The 27,999-nt window shown below is 38.2% G+C and overlaps 1 pseudogene; it reads left to right on the top strand.

The window, feature by feature from the left end:
• Window positions 1-50: 50 nt before the first annotated feature.
• Window positions 51-27,722, top strand: LOC126409703 (uncharacterized; annotated as a pseudogene).
• The last annotated feature ends 277 nt before the right edge of the window (window positions 27,723-27,999 follow it).

The raw sequence follows: 27,999 nt of genomic DNA, 5'->3' as shown, positions 1-27,999 counted from the left end.
GTGGCACGAGCATTTCCACACAACCATGGTGGAAATCGGGGGCGTGGGCAATGGAAGCCATTGGGCTTCCATTGCAGCCGCAAAAGGGGAAAAGGGGAAGAGGAACAGGGAAGGGGACGGCTGGCCTCCGGCTGTCCTGGCGCGGCAAGCCGGCAGCCACCCACGTTCTTGGGTGGCCTTCCAATGGAGATCCACCGTTCGCCTGTCGTTCGGCAGGCGAGCGGTGGCATCGCTGCCTGAAACCGCTCACGCGATATCGGTCGGACCCAGGTCGGGTCACGGCGAGTGGTGGAGTCGCTGCCTGAACGGATCATATGAATCATAAATAAAAGCAATCAATGAAACCGCTCACGCGGTAGCGGTCGAACCCTGGTCGGGTCATGTCAAACCCGACCCGGATCCATAAGTAGGGTTGGACCTGGTTGGGTCGTGAAAGACCCGACTCGGATCCATAAGAATAAAAAAAACTGCCGCCTCAGACTGCTTTCGGTAAGAACTTCGGACCCGGGTCGTGTAGAGGTGCCACTGAGGAGATCCACTCATAGAGAAAAAACATAATTTCAAATGATTTTGTCTATCTCCAAGAATATGATGTTGATGTGAGCTTAGTGGAGGATGATCCTATTAACCTCTAGCAAGCGACAAAGAGTTCTAAATTTCATAAGTGGATAGATCTATGAATGAGAAAATAAAGTCTATGACAGATAATGACGTATGAGACGTTGTTCTCTTGTTTGAAGGTGCGAGCCCTATTGGTTGTAAATGGATATTTAAAACCAAGAGTGATTCATTAGGAAACATCGAAAGGTATAATTTACGTTTTGTCGCAAAGGGCTTTACTAAGAAGAAAAACATTGATTATACAAAGACTTGCTCTCCTGTTTCGTCGAAAGACTCTTTTAAGACCATAATGACACTTGTAGCTCATTTTGACTTGGAGTTGTATCAGATGGATGCAGAGACAGTATTTCTAAATAGAGACATTGATGAAACGATATATATGGTGCAACCAGAAAACTTTGTTTCAGGGGATGCAAAGAAAATAGTCTGCAAACTCAAGAAATTCATTTATGGGCTAAAGCAAGCTTTCAATCAGTGATATTACAAATTTCATCAAGTTATAGTTTCATTTGGTTTCGAGACTAATATGGTTGATAAATATGTATACCAAAAGTTCAATAGAGGTAAATTTATCTTTCCGTTTTTATATGTCGATGATATATTGCTGGTAAGTAATGATGTAGGTATATTGCATGAAACTAAGAAATCTTTGTCAACAAAATTTGACATGAAAGATCTTGGTGATGCATCTTTTGTATTGGGGATCCAGATATTTCGAGATCTTTCTCTGGATATTCTTGAATTATCACAAAAGGCCTACACTGATAAGGTGCATTAGCGATATGACATAAAAGATTGCAAACCAAGAGATACTCCAGTTACTAGAGTAGACAAGTTTAGTCCTAAACAGTGCCCTAAAAGTGGACTCGAATCTAAAGAAATGGAAAAGATTCTCTATTTATCTGTTGTGGAAAGCCTTATGTATGTTCAGGTTTGTACTTGTTTGGATATTGCATTTATCGTTAGAATGTTGGGCAGATACTTAATTAATCCTGGTATGGATCATTGGAAATCAGCCAAAAGAATATTGAAGTACTTACAAAGAACAAAAGATTTTTATACTTACGTACAAAAAGTCAGGCTAGTTGCAGATCATTGGGTATTCAGATTCCGACTTTGCTGGGTGCCAAGAGAGTACAAAATATACTTCAGGCTATGTATTTTTGTTGGCTGAATGAGCTATATCCTGGAAAAGTGTCAAACAAACAATAGTAGCTATTTCAACCATAGCCAGAATTCATAACATGTTACGAGACATCCAATCATGCTTTGTGGTTGCAGAATTTTGTCACAGGGTTGCGCATTATGATTGGTGTAGAAAAACCACTAAGATTATTGTGTGACAATAATTTAGCAGTCATGTACTCTAATAACAGCCGCAGTTTGTCAAAGTCGAAGGACATCGACATTAAGTTTTTGGCTGTCAAAGAAATGATACAGAATGGTCAGATGTCTTTAGAGGATATTGAAACAAACTCTATGATTGCGGATCCACTTACTAAAAGTTTAACACGCAAGGTCTTTCACAAACATGTTGTTCGTATGGGGGTTTTATCATTCGATGATGTGCTTGTTTAGTGGGAGCTTGTATTTTGTTTGCTCTCATGTATACACATATTAATTTTCTGCAGAATATAGTGTAAAGTTCTTTGGTTTCATTTTGTGTTTGTGTTTTTTGATCTCCATAAGGTTTTAAATTAGGACCTGTTGAGAATAGACATGTTGTAATCACATTACATGTAATTCTTATGCTATACATCCATACCAGATCTATATCATTGATTGTATCAATATTTATGATCGTTGAAGGTTTAGCTAATATTAATACAGTGAAAGTCACATTGGTTCCGTGTTGATAGGATCATGGACGAGACTGGTGAAAATGATGTTTAATAAGATAGTAGTTATGAGTTCCTAATTTATGTAATGTTTGAATGTATAAAGACATATTTGGCCCAAGTGGGAAATTGTAAGGATCGTTTGGTGGGCTGACATATGTCAATGAGGAATTTCAGACACTATGGCCATTTTAATGTAAATATCTAATTAAGTGATTGCGTTTTGGGATATCACGTCATTTTATATGGTATGAGGTATTTTTATAATGTATAGATACTTGTACGCAATTAAGGATTCTTTGATGAGTTGAATCCGAAATTGCTCATAATATAAAAGGTAGTGGTCCCTATGGTCATGCATGGAGCAGAAAGTGAGACTTGAAACGTCGCTTTCTAGGGTTGTCTCTTCCCCATTTGAGAGAAACAGCACGTGCTCCGCACAGACCCTAGAAGATCCTACCACGATCTGACCGTCCGTTTGTTCATATGGATTTACGTACGCTTCAGCTACAGTTAAAGTTTTGATTCAGTGATTTAGCATGAACAAGATTCTGCTTTAGGGCATATTTGTTTGTTTGTATATGTATGAGGAAATCTCCATCAAAGAAAGGCATAGCGAGAAGTCAAGAACTAACGATATAAAGAGCAGGCTGCCCACAATTATTTCCTCTTTTTGAATAAGTAGACCCAATTTCTCTGGCCATTTATTTCATGTTTTCATTCATCTTGAGAAGTCATTATTGTCATGATCTTTTTCTACTTTTTGAGACGTGAAAGCGTGGTCATTAGTTTAATTTTCGTGGGTGCTTCTGCAATACAATGATGACAGACACTACACTCGAATTAAAGAAATAAGTGTAGACTTAGTACCCCTTACCTAAAATAAAAAAAAAAAAATTGCACTACATTAATTCCCTCCTCTCACTTTACTTCTCCGTTTTCCATTGTCTTGCCATTAACCTTAGTAAATATATTTAAGACACAGCGTCAAGAATGTCATTTTCTTTACGATCGCTGGACCAAATATTATTAATTACACATTTTCAAGTCTATTAATTACATATTCTCACTTTCTAAGGAAATTTTCGAAGATACTTATAAATATTTTACGTCTACTCCAATTACATATAGATATGCTCGAATGCGGACATCTACATGTAAAATTTTAAAAAGATCCTTGAAACTCTGATCTATGAGCTAAGTGGGGACCTTTTCTGACACCCCACAAGTATATTACATAATGGGCAGTTTATGTCTTTTTGAAAGAATCATTCAGTTCATGTTTTTTTGAAATATATAAATGAGTGTAGGTCCGATTAAGCATATTTTTAATCTTAAATGGAATGTTACGATGCAGGGATCCATATCTTTATCTATTTAGACAATGTACATACCTTATTTACAATGTACATAACCTTATTTCGGCCCGATCTGGTATGGGATGAACTAATAATCTGATGGTGGAGTCAGATTCATGATTATTAGTTCATGACCCCATACCATTCCCATCTTCGGTAAAACATATCTACATATCCTTTTTTTTCAATTACTTAGTAAGAGGGATCTTGAACTAAGAATAGACCCTATAAGCTGGTAGTCTGTGCAATTGCAATATTTGGGTTCATTGATACTATTGATATAGTTTCATGGAAGTTTGCCTGAATACCCAAGAAAAAAAAACGCTGGATAATAGGCCATTAAAACCATGCAGTAGCGGAGCTACGTGTGGGCTGGCGTGGGCCCACGCCAGCCCATTAAAGCTTCCATTGGAAAGAGCTCCATCCATCCAAGACTCTCTCAAGTCCAATGCCCATGCCAGACTTGGGTCGAGCCCCATAGTCCAAAATGGAAAGCAGACTGTTTACTGTCACTGAAATTGTCACTCTATCAAGCGTAGCTCTGCCATCACTCATCAAAAAGGTGTTGTGGCTGTACAAGTCAATTGGATGAAAAGAGCTGTAGGTTGTGATACGGATGAAAATGGGAAAGGTTCTTTCATGATGGGAGCTCAGTACAATTAGTAGCAAATCCCCACAATTTAGTTGCTAATCACAGGTTGGGAATGCACCAGCCGGATAATCTTCATCAAGCCATTTAGTTACACAACATACCTAATGGCAATAATCACAAGTAAAGAACAGATTTCATAAAAGATAATATAAGAGTCATAATCATTTTTTTCTGTTTATTTAACTTACAATTCCTCTCGCTTTTGCCTGGTCGTGATTTTTGGTTGCTATGCAAGTTTTTTACTGTTTTTATTATCATTATATGCCAGCGAGTATGCAGATGTACACAGGCTTGCTCATATCAAGCAAATCAAACTTCTCTGAACTTCTTTTAGACTTTTCTTGAAATAAAGCATTTGGGTTCTTTCCTCGATTATGACATGTTTAATAAAAGTTGTTGATAACTGTTTGGAAGTAGAAAGCCTTCCAATTGTGTGCAGTCATCTTCATTCCAAGTTTTCCCATATTTCTTTTGCTAACTTCATTTGGTTAGGGATATTTTCGCTTTGCAAAAGGTGTGGACCAATTCAGTTGTAACTTTTGACTGTCAAAATGTTATTGAAACCGGTGTTTGGAAGAAGGGTTAGAAATAATATATATATATTTAAATTTAGAAAAAAAAATTACATACTATGTACTAGTGCCCCACAGCCAAAAGTTTCTGGCTCCTCCACTGAAACCATGGAGTATGTATTTTCAACCAATCTCTTTCCCCTGTCCACTAAATGAGGGAGCTGTGGTTATAAACTTAGTGGTTATTGGGTTTCGGAGCAAGGTAAACACTGTGGCTCTTAGGAGTATCAAATCATTTGTAACAACCATAGCATATTTTTGCATTACCCACAAAAATGACCATTGCCATTGTAGTTATATATATATATATATATTATAAATTTTAATTCAAACATAAAAGCTGCTACATTATCTTTATAAATATTTGATACAATCTAAAATATCAAAAATCTATTTTTATACCACCAAGATACTCTCTCTCTCTCTCTTATTAATCTGTTTCTCCCTCTCCTCTATTTATCTTTTTTTTTTGGTACATCTATTTACCTTTTTTTTTAAATCTCTTTCCCTCTCTTCAATTACTCTCTTAGAATCTTCTTTTTATTAATTTTTTCTCTCTCTTTCTTAGGTTTCTCTCTCTTTATCTCTATCTAATATCTCTCTCTCTCCCTCTGATTTATCTCTTATAATCTCTTTTTCTCTCTTTCTTTTTCTCTCTTTTATTAATGTCCTGCTCTGTACCTTTGATTTCTCCCACTTTCCTGCTTTTTCTTTTCGATTTTCTCTTAAAATATTCCTTCCTCTTTCCTTAACCCCTCTCTCCCGCCCGATTTCTCCAATTCTCCAATGAAAAGCAGTGAAGAGCCACTTGGCATAATCCCTTCTTACTATAAAAAATCTTTTCCTCCTCGTAGCGAATTTTTCTTATCCCGTTCATGTGAGAAATGGTCTCCTGCTTCAGCCGATATCAACGAGCACAGAACGGGCGTGAAGTCTCAGCACAGGAAGACTGATCGCTTGCAGTTCAACATTTAGATAACAGTAAAGTGTAATGTTGGATTGCCTCACCGGAAAGTGTGGAATAACCCAATCTTTTATGTGGAAATGGGGATGAAATCGCCGGATATGCGCAGGCGGATGCAGGATCTTCCCACGAACAGTCTCTGTTTCCGGTTCCTACTCCTCCTCGGTCGCAGGTCTCTCCAGTCACCAAATGCTTCACCGACAGTGCAAAAAAATCACAGTTCGTTCATGAATTAAAGGAATGCTTCACACGGATTGAATGATTCACCGAATCTAGATGAAATCCCAATCTTTGGCAGAAAGGGGAAGCAGTCGAGGATTGTCCTCGTTTAAGTTGCAGTCGCTCCCTGATTCATAGCAGGCAGCAGAAGGATGTTCACCGTCTCAGTCGAGATCCTCCATTTCATAATCCACAGACGGAGAATTAATCAATCAATCTTGCTCTCAGTTAATGTAAATCAAAGGAGTTGTAGAAACGAATCACCAGAGAATCGGGAAATCGCAATTTTTTATCAGAAAAGGGGAGGCGGTGGTGATTCTTTCGTCAGCCGCAGGACAGTCGCCTGGAAACAGGCGGCACTTGGAAAATCAACAGCTCGTCATCGCCAGCTTCATAAATTCTGAAATTATGCTGAATTGATCCTCAGATGCGTAGGATTCTGTAGGTCTCGTGCTAGACAGCTACGGTGGCTGGAATTGACAACGCCAGCCGATTTGGTTGCCGTGGACTGGCGGTAACTCCCCTGTTCCAATCTCGGCAGCACTCGTAGCAAAGAGAAAAAAGAAAAAACGAATCTGCCGGAGACAGGAATGCTTCTGTCGAGATTCCTAGTTGAGACGCTCGCCTTCCCACTATTCTTCTCACGGAAATTGCTATGATACCATGAAAAAATAAGCGAGAGAGACGAAGAAAATGAATGAGTAAAATTTTTTGTTGGTTTTAGAGTGCTCAAGAAAAATGAGTTTTTGTTTTGAAATGAAAAAAAAAAAAGACTCGTCCGTTGGTACGAGGATCGACTGTTCCCGATGCCTTTATCAAGGGTAATCAACCCAAGGGCTATGTTTAATATTGATGCATTTCATTTTAACTTAAACATCTTTTTGATTCTATATGCGGTATAAAAAAACGTTAAAAGTTTGATGTTTCAAACTTTTAAAAAAGTTCTTGAAGAGTTGCTTGAGAATGTGAAATATTTTAGGGAAAAATAGAAACGAAAAATCCTTATGAATATCATTTGGAAAGTTTGAAAAATTATTTTGAAATCACTTTAGTGTTTTCTTAAGACATTAAGCAGGATTGAGATTTTGCTCTAATTCGGTTACCATCTAGTTAGAGTTTCATCTCATCTTGCTTCAGTTCTTTTAGAAATGTGATTGTGCTTATTTGTGATATTAAGTGAATGTGAATGCATGAATGCATTGATCTTTCCTATATGATTAAAAGAGAATGAAACATTCATACCACAACATTCATCTAAAGCATTCCTACCATAATATACATCTAAGATTTTATTTTTGTAAATATCATATATATGAGTTTTGATTTTAGTGAAGTCGGTAGATATAAAAAGTCATCAAAGGAAAATATTAAAAAGGACAGATGAGGTGAAATACTCTCATAAAAATAACGAGAAAAAGAAAAAGAGATTTCAAATATCACTAGATAGAAGATTTTGAAATATGAGGAGATATATATTCTCTATATGTATGTATACATATTTGTATAAGCTTTTGAAGATAAAGTCTTAAACTTAAATAGAGAGAGGAAGAACAAGAGAAATATATATATATATATATATATATATATATATATATACACTAGAGAGAGAAAGTAGAACACATGTATATATGCATTCATATATATATAAAAATTTGTAAAATAAAATGTGAAAACATAAAGAGAGACAAATGAAGGAATCATGTGCACATATATGTATATACCATGTATATACATATGTGTCATCTTCATGATATTAGAAATAAAGAAATGAAAACAACCGACTTCAAGTTTGATATGGGCCGAATGGGAGCTTGGACTCATGCAAGAGTCTAAGCTAAGTCTCCAAGACTGCTTTAGAAAGGGTATTTGCTTTTGAAAATCTTTTGAAAAATATGATTTATTTAAATATAGGATGTTATGATTTGGTTTATCACATGGGATATATTCTTTCCACCGTTAGTTATGGAAGAAAAACAAGCAATATAACAAGGCACTCGTTAGGGATCCTAATTGGGAGATTAGAAAAGAAACTAATTCAAAATGACATGCAAATGCATATTTACATGTACATTTTCGTGGGAGTTTTCTTCAGGTTGGACAAGTCTCAACCTCAAAAATCAATATGAAGATAAAAATAAAAATAACCCTAACTACACTTTCATTCCCACCGCACACTCGCATATAAAAGGGAAATCCAAGCAACTACGTGTGGATAATACATAGACAATATTCAATGAATGAGAGAGAGATGAAAAGAAAAAGATTCAATTTGGAGGGATGACATGATGTAACTATGAAATGAAAGATCATCTCATCTTTTCATATTCTCGGTGCACTTGAGCATAGCCTCTTGTCTCTAAAAAGAGATTGAATGTTATCTCCTTTGACCGTGAAAACATGAAGACGAGAAGAAAATGAAGAAATAAAAACAATGCTACATTCAATGAATGAAAAAACTTGATTCAATCATGAAATGAAAGATCATCTCATCTTTCCATGCTCCCGGTGCACTTGAGCATAGCCTCTTGTCTATAAAAAGAGGTTGATTGCTATCTCTTTTGGCCATGGCTGATGAAGATGAGAAGAAAATGAAGAAAGAAATGGTACATTCAATAAAAGAGAAAACATGGTTCAATCATGAAATGAAAGATCATTTCATCTTTCCATGCTCCTGATGCACTTGAGCATAACCTCTTGTCTCTAAAAAGAGGTTGAGCGCTATCTCCTTTGGCCATTGAGAGATGAAGAATAGAAGAAAGAAAATAAGTGAGAAATGAGAGAAATGATGATTACATACCTCTAATGAGAAATGACTTAGGAAAATGAACAACCATGTTTGAAATGATTTTAGACTTACCTTGAAAGAATCTCCAAGATAATGAAGAAGATATCTCCAAGAAAGTTGTAGTTTGCTCTAAGTTGGAGAGGAATAAGAGAAATGAAAAGAGGAAGAGGGAGAGAAAGAGCTAAGGGAAAAACTTTAAGTTTTTAAGTGAGAATACAATAGAGTTTTTCCAAAGGCTAACTCTTGCCCGGAGGAATTGTATGGGTATTTATAGGGAGTTTTGGAGTCAAAACTCAAAAATTGAAACTTTTAGAATTTTATAACATTTTCATCCAGATTTCAAATAATTTTGAATTATTTTGAAAAAGAAATAGTTTTAAATTGGTATGATTGGTCATGAGGACTGCAAAAAAACAATTTTTGATGTGGGCAGGGCTGTTGCCCACCCCAAAAGACCAAAACTGCCCCATAGAGGGCAGTTATTCATCAAAAAGGAAGGAGGAAGGGGCAGACAACAGCGCCGGGCACTGTCGCGCGCAACCGCGGCAGGTGGGTCGCGCTTTCGATCGCACTCGTCGCACGCGAGAGGTCAAATATTTTTTTTTTTAATTTTGAATTGAATATGTATTTATGATTTAAAATAAAAGGAAAGTTTTGTTAAAAACGAGTGCTCAACTCCGTTTTAAGCGATTTTGAACTGGTTTTAAATTTGATTTTGGTTCGAGTACGCGACTTGGGTGAGATCTTAAACCAAGGTCCATGTGAGCGCGGTGCTCAAATTTTGTCATTTTGAATGCAATTCGAGTTTTAGGTCCAAAATGCTTGATTTGGATTTAATTTGAATTTTTTTGGATCTAGTTTGGATCCATGAATTGAATTTTGGACTTGAAAAAAATTTGGGGTGATTGCAAGTATTTATAGCTATACAAATTAACGAATGGTGAGATATGTACAGTAGGGATGTTACAATCTGTATGTTAAAACAAAATCCTGATCAGGTATTTATAGCTATACAAATTAACAAATGGTGAGATATGTACACTAGGGATGTTACAATGTGTATGTTACAACAAAATCTTGATCTCATCTTTCCTTAAAATCAGTTTTCTGATCTTCCGTTCCGATATCATCGTCGGCCATCGGACGGCAAGAGTGCCCTCATGGAGGCACTTATGGCCTATGGGTTCCAGTTCAACCACGTCGGTGGCAGGACAAAGACCAGGCGCCCCATCACTCTGCACATGAAGTGCAATGCCTTGTGCGAGGAGCCGCTCTCTCACCTCGTGTCCGAGGGTGGTCCGACGCTGTTGGAGGAGAAGAGCCTTGACGAGATTAAGTATAGAAAATTCTTGGTTTGGAATGTGTTCGACATTTTATGAAGTGGTTACAGGATGTTGGTATTCCGAACTTTGATGGATTTTGATATTCCTTCTTGTTGGTGTAATTGAGTTTATCCACATTATTTAGAACGCTTCACAAACTCATTTTCCACCAAGTTTATTCTGTTGATACGTTATGGTCTGTTTTTAGTCTTATTTCAGCATTGCTTTCATTATGTTTGGATTTATTAGAGTTTAATTGGCTGGCGAGGCATTTACTTAAAATACTCAAAGCTGGTGGAGACTTATATATATATAAGAATAAATATTTAAGATTCTTAAGGATAAATATTTAAGATTCTTACTTAAAAATAAAGAATTTTTAAGAGACTGACACATCTTCTAACTTAAAATATCTTATTGGGAGGAAGGAAAAAAAAAAGACATGGTCCGGACAGGGCCTAAAATGCCTAAAATGCTAACCATTATCAGGAAGTGTTGGCCTTTTATTTGGCTTATATAACCTGATTTACAACAAGGAATCCGAATCTCACAAAAATTAAAATGTACATTTAATTGGTTTGGTACCAGCCATGATAGAGTGTAAGACTTCATCTACAACAAGGAATCCGAATCTCACAAAAATTTCGTACATGAAAAGATAATTTTCCAATGTGGGGAAGACAAAAGATGTCATGCATTTCTTCTAAGTAGGCCACATGGTAAAGATGTGCGAGACAATTAAAAAATTTAAAATATTTAAGACAATTCTTGATAATTTTCCAATGTGGTTAAAACAAATAAATTATAGACGGCATGCATGCTTCTAATAGGCCATAGGCCCCACAGGGTGAAGATGTGGGAGACCACTTAAAAATTTTATAATATTTAAGAAAATTCTTAGCCGTCTCCGAACGTGGCCTTCTTCTCTCACCTTTTTCTTTTTTAATTTAAACTCATGATTTATTAAATGAGGCATGAAACAAATGGTTTTCGTGTACCACCACTCCGTTAAACTTATCATGGATAATTTATCCCTTGCAATCATGTAAAAAGCCAGAATTATGGTGGTCTGCCTCTTTTTCCCCATGAAAATCGACTAAGGTAAGAAGAACCTTCGGTAACTTCTCCGGCATGCATGACATTTTTATGATAACACTGGATTTAAGATCTCAATTCTTATGAATTTCTAACAAATAGTGAAGAGAGTGAGAGGGAGGAAGAAGGCTACGCTACGACTTGAAAAATATTTTGGGCTATCTTGGGCTGGCGTGGGCAGGCGCCCACACCTACCCCACGCTGGCTCCGCCACTGGTTTTTGGCATCTCATTTGACACCTTTGGCGTTACCCATGCCAGTACCAGACCAACTTTCGGTGGCGTTTTTCCTGTCAATATGCATTTGGCGCACACTGGGGGCAGCCCAGCTTTGCCACTGCCTACTTTCCCATATGGGGGGAGGGAGGAGAAGCAAACCGATGAAAGCCGATCAAGATGGATTTTCCCGGCTTCAATGGAGATGACCTACCAAGTTGGATCTTCAAGACTGAACAGTTCCTTGAATGCCAAGGAATTTTGGAGACAATGAAGGTAAGACATGCTGCCATGAACTTTGACGAACTCACCATTTGGTGGTTTCGATAGCTAGTTTCTTAACTGTAGGTGTATGGAAGTTGATCCATACTGGACACTCATATGCAACACCGCGGATCCAAATGTGGGTTTGCCCTAATCCTTATGTTTTGAGGATGGCCGCCGCTTGAGAGTGTCTGTGTTGTGTGTTCATAGAGAGAGAGAATACAAGAGATCTGTGTGACCGTGGACGTAGGAGATTGTTGCTCCGAACCACGTAAATCGTTGTCTTCTTCCTTGTTGCTTCTAACCCCCTCTTGAGTGTGCGAGAGGAGAGTTTATTCTGTGTTATTCCTAACAACTGGTATCAGAGCTCGGTTCGTTCGAGGTAGGAACAATGGCGCTGGAAGAAGGAAAGGTCAGAATCGAGAAGTTCGACGGTAAAGACTTCGGATTCTGGAAGATGCAGATCGAGGACTACTTGTATCAGAAGAAACTGCATGAACCACTCATGGGAGCGAAACCTGCAACAATGGCTGATGCAGATTGGCAGTTGCTGGATAGACAAGCCCTTGGAGTCATCCGGTTGACGCTAGCTAGAAACGTCGCCTTCAACATTGTTAACGAGAAGACGACAGCAAGTCTGATGAAGACGCTAACAGATATGTACGAAAAACCCTCTGCTTTGAATAAGGTATATCTGATGCGTCGATTATTTAATTTGAAAATGGCTGAAGGTGCCTCTGTTACGGATCACATAAATGAGTTCAATGTTATTACTTCTCAATTATGTTCTGTCGATATTAAGTTTGATGATGAGGTTCAAGCCTTAATTTTACTGTCATCTCTACCGGAGAGTTGGAGTGCCACTGTGACCGCTGTGAGTAGTTCATCGGGGTCAAGCAAATTGAAGTTCAGTGGTGTTCGAGATTTAATACTTAGTGAGGACATTCGCAGAAGAGAGGCAGGAGAGCCCCTCGGTTCTGCCCTAAATGTTCAAAATAGGGGCAGAACTAATCAACGCTACCAAGAGCGTGGAAGGTCCAAATCTAAGGGAAGGAGTCAATCCAAACCTCGAAGTGATGGCTGCTGGAACTGTGGTAAGCCAGGACACCGGAAAAGAGATTGCAGGTTGTTGAAGAAGAAGAACCAAAATCGTGAAGATGATTCAGCAAATGCAACAACAGAAGATATAGCTGATGCACTTGCCTTGAGTGTACACAGCTCTATAGAGTCTTGGATTTTAGACTCTGGCATATCTTTCCATTCAACATATTCAAATGAAAGTATGCATAACTATGTTGTAGGAAAATTTGGTAGAGTATACCTTGCCGATGATGAACCTCTGGATATTGTAGGAAAAGGTGAGGTTCACATTAAAATGCAGAATGGGCATGTATGGAAGTTAAAAGATGTCAGACATGTCCCAGGGTTGAAGAGGAATCTCATCTCGGTCAGACAGTTAAACGACGAAGGCTATGTTACTACCTTTGTTGGCGGATCTTAGAAGATAACCAAAGGTGCTATGGTTATAGCACGAGGCCACAAACTTGGCACTTTGTACATGACTGCAGATGTGAAAGACACAGTGGCTGTGGCGAAATGTGAGAATAAATCATTGTTGTGGCATTACAGGCTGGGGCATATGAGTGAGAAGGGAATGAAGATCATGACAACAAATAACAAGTTGCATGACTTGAAATCTATAGACATTGAGCTATGTGAAGACTGTGTTTTCAGAAAATAGAAAATGGTCACTTTCTCCAAAGTTGGACGGCTTCCAAAGAAGAAAAAGCTAAAGTTGGTGCATACTGATGTTTGGGGACCAGCTCCAGTTCGTTCTCTTGGAGGATCCCTATACTATGTCACATTCATTGATGATTGTACAAGGAAGGTATGGGTTTACTTTCTCAAACATAAATCTGACGTGTTTACTGTTTTCAAAAGGTGGAAAGCAGAAGTAGAAAATCAAACTGGAAAGAAGATTAAATGTCTGCGGTCAGATAATGGAGGTGAGTATGACAGCAAAGAGTTTAAAAATTTTTGTGCAGATCATGGGATTCGAACACAAAGAACGGTCCCTAAAAGACCACGACAAAATGGGTTTGCTGAAAGAATGAACAGAACCCTTTGTGAAAGAGCAAGAAGCATGAGACTGCATTCAGGCTTACCAAAAATGTTTTGGGCGGATGCAATCAATACAGCTGCATACTTGATAAATCGTGGGCCTTCTGTTCCTTTGGACTATGGAATACCTGAAGAAGCCTGGACCGGCAAGGAGGTAAATCTTGCACACTTAAGAGTCTTCGGTTGTGTTTCTTACATACATATAGACTCAGATAAAATGGATAAATTAGATCCTAAGTTCAGGAAATGTTATTTCATTGGCTATAGAAATGATGAGTTTGGGTATCGCTTTTGGGATGATAAAACGAAGAAAATTATTAGACATAATGATGTAGTGTTTAATGAGATGACTCTGTACAAAGACAAGGATAGTCTTATGTCTGAGAAGAATGAACATCATGACACAAGTGAAGACATTGTAGAACTTCAAGATGCCTCTGAAAATGATGTTGCAATTAAGAGTCAAGATGGAAACAGTCAGATGGAACAAGAAGCAAGCACATCCCAACCTCCATTAAGGAGATCAAGTAGAAGGCCAAAACCAAATCGAAGGTATTCTCCTTACTTACATTACTTGTTGTTAACTGATGCTGGAGAACCCAAGTGTTTTGATGAAGCAATGCATGTTACAAATTCTGTTAAGTGGGAGTTAGCTATGAAAGTGGAGATGGACTCTCTACATGCTAACAGAACGTGGACATTAACTGAGCTTCCTTGTGGGAAGAAGGCATTGCAAAACAAATGGGTATACAGGATTAAAGAAGCAGATGGAAAGAAAAGGTATAAAGCAAGGTTAGTAGTGAAAGGTTTCCAACAGAAAGAAAGTATAGATTATACAGAAATTTTCTCTCCTGTTGTAAAACTAACTACTATAAGATTGGTATTGAGTTTAGTTGCAGCTAAAAATTTATATTTAGAGCAACTAGATGTAAAGACTGCATTCCTTCATGGGGATTTGGAGGAAGATATTTATATGGTGCAACCTGAAGGCTTTCAAGTATTAGGGAAAGAAAGTCTTGTATGCAAATTAGAGAAGAGTTTCTATGGTTTAAAGCAGGCACCAAGACAGTGGTACAAAAAGTTTGATAACTTCATGGGGAGAAATGCTTTTAAGAAGTGTGATATGGATCACTGTTGCTATTTTAAGAACCTTGATAGTTGTTATATCATTTTACTATTATATTTGGATGATATGCTTATTACAGGCTCAAATTTGCAAGAGATTAATTCTCTGAAAGAACAACTATCAAAGGAGTTTGAAATGAAAGATCTAGGCACTGCAAAACAAATTCTTTGGATGAGAATTAGTAGGGACAGTAAGACAGGTACGTTAAATTTGTCTCAACAAAATTATATTGAGAAGATCTTGTGCAGGTTTAAGATGCAAGATGCTAAACCTGTTAGTACGCCTCTTGCTAGTCATTTCAAACTGTCCAAAGATTTGTCACCCAAGACAGATGAAGAACATGAAGAAATGTCAAAGATTCCATATGCTTCAGCAGTGGGTAGCTTGATGTATGCTATAGTATGCACTAGACCAGACATAGCACAAGCAGTGGGAGTAGTGAGCAGATACATGGCTGAGCCTAGAAAGAAACATTGGGAAGCTGTGAAGTGGATATTACGTTATTTGAAAGGAACTTCAGGTATGAGCCTTTGTTTTAAGAAAAATGAATTACTTTTGCATGGCTTTGTAGATGCAGATTTGGGTGGTGATCTTGACAGTAGAAGAAGTACTACCGGGTATATTTATACCCTAGGAGGAACCTGTGTTAGTTGGGTTTCACAGCTTCAAAAGGTTGTTGCACTGTCTACCACAAAAGCTGAATATATTGCAGTTACAGAAGCCAGCAAAGAGATGATTTGGTTAAAGACTATTCTAAAAGAATTGCATGTAAAGGAAGATAAGAGTGTTCTTTCTTGTGATAGTCAAAGTGCAATTCATTTAGCCAAGAATCCAGTGTTTCATGCTAGAATAAAGCATATTGAATTGAAGTATCATTTCATTAGAGATTTGTTGGAAGAGAAGATACTATCTCTTGAAAAGATTCGTGGAACAGAGAATCCTGCAGACATGTTGACAAAGCCAGTGACTGCTGAGAAGTTGAGGTTATGTTTAACTTCAGTTTGTCTCCAAGGTTGATTGATGAGGAGACGTTGCACAGGTTGAGTATGTGATGTACAAGCACTTGGATGGATCAAATTCCAAGTGGGAGATTGTTGGTGTATGGAAGTTGATCCATACTGGACACTCATATGCAATACCGCGGATCATTTTGTACAAATGCGGGTTTGCCTTAATCCTTATGTTTTGAGGATGGCCGCCGCTTGAGAGTGTCTGTGCTGTGTGTTCATAGAGAGAGAGAATACAAGAGATCTGTGTGACCGTGGACGTATGAGATTGTTGCTCCGAACCACGTAAATCGTTGTCTTCTTCCTTGTTGCTTCTAACCCCCTCTTGAGTGTGCGAGAGGAGAGTTTATTCTGTGTTGTTCCTAACATTAACAAGGCCAACCCGACTGGCAGAAAGGAAGTGTGGTGGAGTACCAGGAGCACTTTGAGGAACTTGGTTCGTGGGTGGCCTGTTGAAACCCTTATTGGTACATTCGTCAGTGGCCTTAAGGAGGAATTACGGATTGAGGTCCAAGTATTACGACCTGCCACCCTACATGAATGTTTTCCTGCAGCACGCATGCCCGAGGAGAAGCACCGTCGTTTCCTGAGCTTAAATCGCCTGCCTAACGTGTATCATGATGTCGCTTAAAATTGCTTGTGTCAATCAGTTTGAGACTGGCGCTGTCTCTATTAACACACTGCGCTGTCTCTAATAACACATTGTGCAATTTGGTTAGTTTTATAGAGGAGCTCCTCCTCATTTAGGCACGTAAGTGTGCCTATCAGAAAAGATTCTTAAGTTAGGCCAAGGGAAATACAATCAAAGGCGCATTTATAGTAAAGAAACCATCCTAAAATGTTATAAGTTCTGCATTGGATTATGCGTGGTAGACTCTTAAATGAAAACCTTTGCTACGTTTATATGAATATTTAAGAAAGAAAAAAAGAGAAAGTGAATCACATAAAGCTATGAATATTTAAGAAAGAAAAAAAGAGAAAGTGAATCACATAAAGCTATGGGCATTTTCAAGGTTCAATGACTGACTAGCTAATTATTGTATATAAGGTGAAAAATGTACCCTTTCTAGCTATTACAAATGACAATTTCAAGATCCAGAACCATAAAAAGCTGAAAATACAATTCTGGAGTAATAGAAAGTTCAATTACCAAATAAAAACTTCATATCATAAACAGCGGACCTCCCAACACGGTGATAATCACATCATTACATGCTTCTCTATGTTTATTAGATGCTATCTCGTGTATGTTCATGATGTGGGCATCAAAGCCTAGTAACACGTTAAACTTTGCGCTCAAGGATATGGATTTCTGATTGGTACTCAAGGTGCCCGAATATTCTATGATCACCTGTTTGCTCCAGCATCATGGAAGACCAGGCTTGTAAATTATATGGCACTTACTCTGTTTTCATCTCAAAAGATCTGATATCCCATGAACATTCTTCTAGGAAGACCTTTCTATATCAAGGTATGACTACTTTGGCATATATTTATCTTAGTGAAACCATTAAGACATTTGCAATTTTTTTTTTCTCTGTGCCCAAATTTAATTTTGACATGCATTAAACAGATGGCCAAATGCTGGTTCTGTTGTTGTTAGGTTTGGTCTATCTTTTTGTTTTTCTACTGTTTATTTAGCTGATCATTGCAGGAACTATGCCATTTCATCTTCGAGTAGCATACTATTGCGCCGGTTCAAATCAATAACTAGTAATAGTGGTAAACAGGCATATATTGAAGCTGAAAACATAAGGCCTGAGCGTGATGCATGTCAGTTCTCTACAAAGGAAATAACAGTTGGAATTGAATATAAATACTGCCCAAATCTCACAATCATTGACACACCAGGCCTTGTTTCTCCCGCTCCAGGCAGGAAAACTAGAATGTTGCGGGTACAAACATTCACAGCAGTATGAAGCTTTGAATTTTAGGTAATCTCAAGATGCATGCCATCCACTGAACTATGGATTTCTACATGCCACATTCCTGTATCATGAAGTTTAACCGTGTTTGCATTTTTGGGGGGTCTATTTCATCATCTCGTACTTATTCATGCCCCTGTTCTTTGACTTATTGCAGTCATCTGTTTTTTCGCAGTAGAAATTAGGTCAAGATAGGCTTATGTTGATTCTTGTTTGTTAAAGGCTATCACCATTTGTTCTTATATTAATTGGGAAAATATTAAATAACTACAAATTAGGATGAATTTAAACTGTATTGCATGTTTGTTCAGCTGATTCCTATTGATTTTACCTTCCAATTTTGTGACTTAAAGGAGAAAATTAAATTAAGCTTATTCTTTAGAAAGTAACATTTATTGCTTTACACACACACACACACTTACTTTTTTTAGTATCATAATTGATCCTAGAAATTTGTGTTACAGTAGTTCCATATCCTCAATTTTGTATAGATGTCATCTATTACTCTGGATGAGAAAAAGAAAAAGTGGGTCAGTTTTGAATGGTTGGTTTAGCATTTATTTTTTTGTCTGCTGGTTCTCAGAAAATTGTTCAAGTATTCCTCCATGGAACAAGCTTAGTTTTTTATTTTTTCTTGTTCTTTCATGAACTGACTTCCAAAATACATTTGAAGGCTCAAGCACGTGCAGTTGAAGCTCTTGTGGGAGGAAAGATGCAGCATAAGGAGTTTATCATTCTCTCCCTTGAGGACTGTAATGGTTGGAGTAACGCTACAACTCATCAGGTTGCAATGCACGTGCTTGCGGGCATGCATAAAATCCAGTTTTTAGTTCACATCAGACCTTTATTTGCTTGGAGTATGATGACTTTGTTGGGATTTCCCCATCTGGATAGTCCTGTGTTGATACGGGTCCATATCCGTTTCGGACCCTTAAGTATAAATACTCGTGTTTTGTGATGGTGTGAGATACATAAAGTTTTACTGTCTGGGTAATCGGTCCCTTTAGCCATATGCGAATTGTCTGTCCCCATCACTGGGCTGCTGTGGCTGAGGAGAGAAACTCATTGCCATCGCCGCCGCCACTACCTCCGTTGGGGAACGACTCTATGGGGACTGTAGCCGTTCTTCCCACAGCCGCCGACATTCAGTCGGCGGTCGCCTCTACAGGTTCTACTTCCGCCCTTTATGAAACACATGAATCATGAATGTTTGTTTTTCGATTTCTGCATTTTCGTTTGTGCGCTATCTAGATTCCTTGCAAAGCTTCAACAATGGGTTATGAGCCCACTCCACGATTCCTCTCCGTGTTTTCCTTTGCATTCTGTTTTCATGCAAAGAGAATAGGGCAAAAATGTGGAAAGAGGGCGACGGCCTCCATCGCGTCGGTGATGGAAGCTGTCGGCTTTCGTTGCAGCCGTAGGGACACGAACACGGATAGGGACGGTCGGCTTTGGGCAGGTGTTTGTCGTCGGAAAGCGACGAATGGCCTCCAGCCCATCCTGGTTCGACCCCCTCCCCGACGGCTCCCTTGCGTTGTGGCAACCACGAAAGAGGGAAAACCACGAAAGAGAAAGGGGGATGGAAAGGTGACAGAAGGGAGGTGGATTGCCAGAATCCGGCGTCTAGGCGGGCGTGGGTCGGGCATTAGGCGACAGCCGACTTCCGACCGTGCTGGTTTGCCCCGTCGGCGGCCACCCACGCCGTTGGGTGGCCTGTCGGTGGGCTTTTAGGCACCATTTTTCCAGCCGCCCGACGAACCAGAAAGGGGCATCAGAGGAACAATAGTAGGGAGGGCGACGGCAGATCAGAGGGCCGCCGGCGGCTTACCGGTCGCCGGATGGCGCCGTGAGCCCCTGCCGTCGCCCACCCAAGGCCCCCCTGGAGGCCCGTCGGAAGCGATTCCGCCGCTCGGCGTAGGGCATACGAGCGGCAGTTTCGCGTGAGTGAAACTGCTCGCTCGGTCGAGCGGGAGGTGGGTCGGAACCAGGTCGGGTCAGTCCTGACCCGATCCGGATCCATAAAGTTTTAATAAAAAAAAACTTGTTCGCGCCCGTTCTTCCGCCCGCGTTTTAAGTTTCTGGATCGGGTCGGGTCCGATAGGACCCGACCCGTATCCATACGGACTGATTTTAAAATAGAACCGGTTCGAGTCATTTACAGACCGTTTCAGTTGTTTTCAAACCGGTTCTTTCGCTCTCGGGACTGGTTCATCCGTTTTCAGACCGGTTCTGGACTGGTTCTCAGTTTATAAGACCGGTTCATTCAGTTTCAGAACCAGTTCGGACCCTTTTGAACCGATTCAGAGTTGTTTGAGACCAGTTCTTTTCCTTTTCGGACCGGTTCATCTAGTTTTCCATCGGTTCAGTCCATTTAGGACTGATACGGGACCGGTTTTAAGCTAGAGGAAGCTGGTATATGTGGTTTTATGTCCATTTAAGGTGATTAATGGATTGGTTCGATTATTTTAGATCGATACGAGACCGATTCATTATGTTTTATGGAGCTTTAATGAACAATTTAGATAGCATTAAGTTATTGTGCAGAAATGATTCATGTGATTAGTGTTTCATTTTAAATGTGTTATTGTGACATATTATATTTTTGTATCATGTTTTGTTTATGATTATGCTAAGGTTAAATTTTATTGCATGATCATAAAGTTGTACGATAACGCTAATGTAAATAGCTTATGATTAGTTAAATCATGTCATACCTCACTAAAGTGACTACGCATGATTTAAAGACACATTAGTGTTTCATGTTGTGCTTATTCTCATTTGAAGTAGCATAATTACCCAAAGGTAGTGTGTTATGTTCAAGAGAATGAGTAGAGTAAAATAAGAAAATAGATCCTTATATAGTTCTGTCATTTTACACCCAAAGGTGTTATGATTAACTATAGTTTAGATTTATATTTCCTAGTTTTACTAGATAAAGTTAAGACTGAATACATATGTGTATTAGGTATATTACCAAAGTAGTATCCTAATGACCCCTGGTATTTGTCTTGGAAATAGTAGATATAAAGAATCTTTATTTGGTTTATTGTTCTATATGGTTTGTCTCATATAATGCATGTCAACTTATAGATGTCTTTTGTCGTCTACACTGTTTGGATCTATTTATTTTAATGGTTCAAATTCTATCCCTTTACTTGATGATTCAAATTATGCTGAATAGAAAGAAAATGTTGTGTTTACATTGGGGTATATAGATCTAGATGTGGCTTTGAGGCGACCTGATTCACCACCTCTTACACCAGAAAGTACACATAATGAAATAGTGTATTTTGACAAGTGGGAGCGTTCTAACCAACTAAGTTTGTTGCTTTTGCAATCAAGGGTCGCTAAGAACATACGTGTTGCTATCCCACCTTGTAGATCGGTGAGAGAGTTCTTGGGTGCAGTTGAGGCTCAGTTTGTCAGTTCTCATAAAACCAGAGCTAGTACCCTAATGTCAAAGTTAATATCTATGAAATATCAAGGAGGGAGTAACATTCGTCAGCATATGTTAGAAATGAAGAACATTGCTTCTCAAAAGAATGACAAGAAGTTGACTATTTCTGAATCATTCTTGGTATTCTTTATGTTGACCTCTTTACCAGCTGAATATACTCCTTTTAAGATCAGTTACAACACACATAATACTGAATGGACATTCAATGAATTGATGTCTAAATGTGTTGAAGAGGAGGAAAGAATGAAGGGTGAGAAGTTGCAAAGTGCACATATGGTTTCTCACTCTGGGGATGGTAAAGTTGGCATAAAGAAAAGTTCAATGAAAAGGAGTGCCAAGAAGAAGTCATCAAGTCAACCTGCTTTTCAAACTGCGCAGACTAACTTAGCCCCTATAAAGTGTTTCTTTTGCAAGAAAAAAGGCATAAGAAGTCAGACTGCATCAAGTATAAGAATTGGTTAGAGAAGAAAGGTAACATGTCATTTGTTTCACTTGAAAGTAATATGTTACATGTTCATATTAATAGTTGGAGGATTAACTCTGGTGCTATTGTGCATATTACCAATAATTTACAGGACTTTCTGAGCAAAAGGAAACCAACACTACATGAGAGGAGCATTTTATCAGGAAATAAAATGCGCTCACATGTGAAGGCTGTAGAAAATGCCAGATTAGGATTGATACTGGCTTTGTTTTGGATCTTCATGATGTTTTCTTTTTTCTATCATATAGTAGAAACTTAATTTCTGTATGAAGACTGGACAAATTTGATTTCTGTTTAAAGTTTGAAAATTCAAAAATGTTGACTTATAAAGATCTTGTTGAAATTGGTTCTGCTATTTTGTGTGATGGTTTATACAAGTTGAATGTGAAGATCTAATCTCCTAAATCGTTGGTTTCTAGTCATAATATAATTGGCAATAAGCGTAGTACCATAAAGGATGATTCATACATGCTATGGCACCGCCGTTTGGGTCATATCTCTGAAAAGAGAATAAGGAGACTTTTAAATGAAGGGATCTTACGATCTCTTGATTTTACAAATAACAACATATATGTAGATTGCATAAAGGCAAAGCAAACTAACATATATAAAAAAGGTGTCGAGCGATGTACTTAAAAATTAGGAATTGTTCACACAAATGTTTGTGGACATTTCCCTCCTTGTTACACAGGCGAAAAATATTTTGTCACCTTTATAGATGACTATTCTCGGTATTTGTATCTCTACTTAATCTTTGAAAAATCCAATGTGTGTCAAGTTTTCAAAGATTATAAGAAAGAAGTAAAGAAACAAACCGGTGAGGTTATCAAGATAGTCAGATCAGATAGAGGTGGTAAATATTATGGTAGGTTCACTGAGATGGGACAAAGGGATGAACCATTAGCGCGATTTCTAAAGGAAGAAGGCATTGTGCCTCAATACACTATACCAGGCAGCGCCTACCAAAATGGTGTTGCTGAAAGAAGAAATCGTACGCTTAAAGAAATGGTTCGAGCTATGTTAAATTACTCTACTCTCCCTCTAACATTGTGGGGTAAAGCTCTCAAGACAGCAGTACATATGCAGAATAGGGTTCCTACTAAGGCTGTTCCCACAACTCCTTACGAGTTATGGACAGGTAGGAATCCTTCTCTTTCTTATATGCACATATGGGGATGTCCTGCTGAAGCTAAATTGTATAACCCCTACATAAAAGCCTTTGATCTAGAACAACCAGTGGTTTCTTTATTGGTTATCTAGAAAGATCGAAAAGCTATAGGTTTTATTGTCCATGTCATACACCACATATTGTGGAAATACATAAGGCCAAGTTCCTGGAAGATGACTCATTTGGGTTAGATGCATTACAAAACCTCAATTTTGAGGAAATACAAGATACTGAAAGTAGACCTGATAAAGAGAATATAAATGTGTATGATTATGTTGTCTCCCAGGATAACATGAATGTAAATTATACAGGCAATGCATCAGATCCAGATGAATTAAGTGTAGATCATACTGATGAACACGAACAGGATGTGGACATACAAATTGAAAATGATCAATTACCTGTTCGTAGATCTACAAGGGCCAGGAGATCTCCCATATCATCAGACTATGTGGTATACCTACAAGAGCCTAGTGATTTCATAGATGTTGATGATGATCCTTTCACATTCATTGAAACCGTTGAAAGGAAACAATATAGGCACTAGATTAATGTCATGAAAGAAGAGTTTGACTCTATGGCTAAAAACCAGACATAGAGCCTTGTGTCATTGCCTGAAGGAGTAAAACCCGTAGGGTGTAAATGGGTCTATAAGACCAAGAGGGACTCTAAAGGCAACATAGAGAGATACAAGGCAAGATTGGTTGCTAAAGGATTCACACAAATGGAGGGCATTGACTATAATGAGACATGTTCATCTGTCTCTGCTACATCAGATGGATGTGAAAACGGCTTTCTTGAATGGTGATTTGGATGAAGAGGTATATATGGATCAACCTCAAGGGTTTTCTGAGAGTGGTAAAGATCATTTGGTTTGCAAGCTTAATAAAGCGATTTATGGACTTAAACAGGCCTCACGTCAATGCTACATTAAGTTTTTCGAAGTCATTACGACTTTTGGGTTTACAGAAAACATCATTGATCGATATGTGTATTTTAAGACATGTGGGAGTAAGTTCATAATTTTGACTTTATATGTGGATAACATTTTGCTTGCTTCAAATGATCTTCAATTGCTAACAGAACTCAAACATTTTCTCGCATCTCATTTTGAGATGAAGGACATGGGTGAGGCTTCATTTGTTCTCGGCATTGAGATTCGTCGAGACAGATCTAAATGTTTTTTAAGTCTCTCCCAATCAGCATACATCAATAAAGTTTTTAAGAGATATGAGATGGAGAATTGTTCTCCTATTTCGGCACTCATTGCTAAATGGGATAAATTGAGCCTAAATGATTTTCTAAAGGACGAATTTGAAAAGGCACAAATGATCAACATTCCATATGCATCTGCGGTTGGCAGTTTGCAGTATGCGCAGATTTGTACTAGGCCTGACATTTCCTTTGCTGTTGGCATGCTTGGTAGATTTCAATCTAATCCAGGCATGGCACATTGGAAGGTTGTAAAGAGAGTCATGCGGTACTTGCAAGGGACAAAAGATTAAATGTTGACATATCACAAGATAGACCATTTAGAAGTGATTGGCTATTCTGATGCCGATCTTGGAGGATGTACCGATAGTAGAAAGTCTACTACTAGTTTTGTTTTCCTTCTATCATGAGGTGTCATCTCATGGGGGAGCAAAAAGCAGACTGTTACTACTGCTCACACCATGGAAGCAGAATTCATTGCATTATATGAGACTACATCACAGGCAATTTAGATAAAAAATTTCATTTCACAGCTCAAGATAGTGGAATCTATTGAGAGACCACTTAAGGTTCACTGTGATAATGAAGCTGCAGTGTCTTTTTCCAACAACAACAAAAGTACTACTTCTTGTAAGCATATGGAACTTAAGTATTTTGCTATTAAGGAAAGGACAGAGAATCAACTAGTGTGTGTTCAACACATTGGGACTACAGATATGGTTGCAGATCCTCTTACTAAAGCGCTAGCATCTGGTATGTTCTTTGAACATGTTAAGAGGATGGATTTGTGTAGTTCAATGAAAACACACTATTATGTAAACATTTATGAATGTGATCACATACAGTTTGTTGATTCTCATTAAGCTTGTTGTCTATTTATTTTGTATTCTCATTTGTTTGTTGAGAAGTTTTGTAAGACAACAAGGTGGGACCTTGGAATGGATTTTAAGGCTAGTCCATTCATTTTGTTTACCCTTGATATCGACTTGGACTAGTGGGAGATTGTTGGGATTTCCCCATCTGAATAGTCCTGCATCGATACGGGTCCATATCCGTTTCGGACCCTTAAGTATAAATACTCGTGTCTTGTGATGGTGTGAGATACATAAAGTTTTACCGTCTGGGTAATCGGTCCCTTTAGCCATACGCGAATTGTCTGTCCCCATCACTGGGCTGCTATGGCTGAGGAGAGAAACCCATTGCCGCCGCCGCCGCCGCCACTACCTCCGCTGGAGAACGACTCTATGGGGACTGTAGCCGTTCTTCCCACAGCCGCCGACAGAATGTCGGCGGTCGCCTCTACAGGTTCTACTCCGCCCTTTATGAAACACATGAATCATAAATGTTTGTTTTTCGATTTCTGCATTTTCGTTTGTGCACTATCTGGAAGAGTGGGTTCTGACATGAATCTGTTTTTAGGTCAAATAATGAATTTAAACAGGTAATTTTCACAATTTCATTGTCTCAAACGATTCTGGCATTTATGTCCTTCCCTTCTTTAAGAGGCTTCTGAAACTTCATGCATCCTTATATGAGTACACGGGACCTCTACAAGTCATATATCTTCTAATAAGAACAATTTTGTTTTTTTTTTTTCTATTCTCTTAGTATATGCTCGCGACCATCTATTTTTCTTTTCCATCATTATAAATTTTCCTTTTTTGTTTTGTCGTGTAAACTATAAACTCTAAAGTTATTGGTCAGCCATTCTTCGATGAAAAATTAGCCTTTCTTCTGTCAGAGTTCAAATTTGAGTCTTGAAAAATAAAATAGTCCTCGGACATTTTATAGCTTCAAATTTGTGGCAAGGATAAAAATAAAGGTTTTGATACCTGCATGGAACAGATCGTGGTAGTCAGTGGCGGAGCCAGAACAGTCCAACCTTTGGATCTGGGTAGGGCCAAACTAAATTTAAATCTAAAAAATACATAGAGTGATTAAAAAATAATTTTTTTTTCAATGTAAACTTTTTTTTTCCATTTTGCCAGGGTGGGGCCATGGCCTAGGTGGGCCCCCCTCCCTCCGCCCCTGGTGGTAGTGATTTAGATTGTCTAATCCAATTGTATTGGAATTTGGAAGTGAAAGAGTATTTCTTATTTCAGGCTGTTTCTTTGTGGGAAATACAAGGTATTGCTTCTTTGGAAGAAAAATTAGGCCGCTCTTTGTCAAAGAATGACAGATCAAGAATTGGTGTTAGCAGCCTTAAGTTGTTTCTTGAAGAACTACTGCAGAGAAGGTACTTTCTAAACATTTGCCTTAATCTGATAGATCTTTTTTTTTTTTTTTAACTTAAAGCTGTTTAACTTTGTGGATGTAAGATACATGGACAGTGTCCCTCTGATAATCCCCCTTCTTGAGAAGGAGTACCGCGGTACCACAAGAAAATTTCATGAAATAAGCAAGGAACTGAAAGTAAGCTTCTCAACAAGCTCCCTGAGTATGGGCATAGTGAGCTAAAAGGCATGTATGAGCATGAAAGTGAGATTATTGATGTGCAACTGTCATTTCATGTGCTGTCCATGCTTTCTTTGTGCTATCAATAGCCAAAAAATACCTGCACACTTTCTATTCTGATCTTCAAATTCTGGTATTCATAGTACAAAAGTTGTCTCGCATAACTTAAAATATTTCTTTTTTAAGACACTTGTTTGATTGTTTATATATCATAATTTCCTTTGAGACAGCAACATGGATGAAGTGAAATTGAAGAAGGGACGTGTCTTTCACGATTCACTTTTGACCAAGGTTTTAATCTATGTGCGTATATTTGTTAAATCCTTTAATTATTAAATTCCCAACTTGTTCATTAGAGCAATCAACTGGTGCCACATTTGTTTTGTTTCTCCAAGATTCTGAAAACTGCTGACTTGTCTATTAAGATGAAATTTTGTACTAGAATCATTCAGAATCATCAACCTTTTATGTGCTTACTTTCAAAATTTACTCTTTTTACAGCTTTCACTACTATTGAAGGGAACCGTGGTTGCACCTCCTGACAAATTTGGTAATGTTCATTAACCAAAGTTTGTATGCATGTATGTACATGTATACATGGTATCAGTGTGTCTGTTTCTGAATTTTCTAACTCATCACAGACAAGATCTTGTCCTTTGGCTGTCAAAATGTCTCTGCCAGAACTTATCACAAACAGTATTTGTCATTTGGTTGTAGGAGAGACATTACAAGATGAAAGGGTCAATGGAGGAGCTTTCCATGGCACCAATGGCCTTCAGATTCCATACAAGTTCATGCCAGTATCTTCTAGGATTATACGCTTTGGCTGTTACAAAAGATTGTTATCTCTGTTGGAAGCCTAGCCTGAAAGAAATACTCACTAAAAATGCTATAAACATAATCCTAGTGAGAATTGAAGACAAGGACCCTCCGTACATACATATAAGTATAGCCACAAATATAACTTTCTGGTTTTATTGGTGAGGTTTTTCTTGGCCATTTGTGTTTTAAAAAAAAGTTAAAAATACAAATGTTGGCAAAAATACAACAAATGAGGAACTAATAGAAGACATAATAAACATGTGGTTAAAATGGTAAAAATGATAAACTAATAAGCATTGCATTGCATTGCTTCTAGGA

This window comes from Nymphaea colorata, chromosome 1 (genome assembly GCF_008831285.2).
Source record: "Nymphaea colorata isolate Beijing-Zhang1983 chromosome 1, ASM883128v2, whole genome shotgun sequence".
Taxonomy (NCBI): domain Eukaryota; kingdom Viridiplantae; phylum Streptophyta; class Magnoliopsida; order Nymphaeales; family Nymphaeaceae; genus Nymphaea; species Nymphaea colorata.
This window is presented reverse-complemented; position numbering and strand designations above follow the sequence as displayed.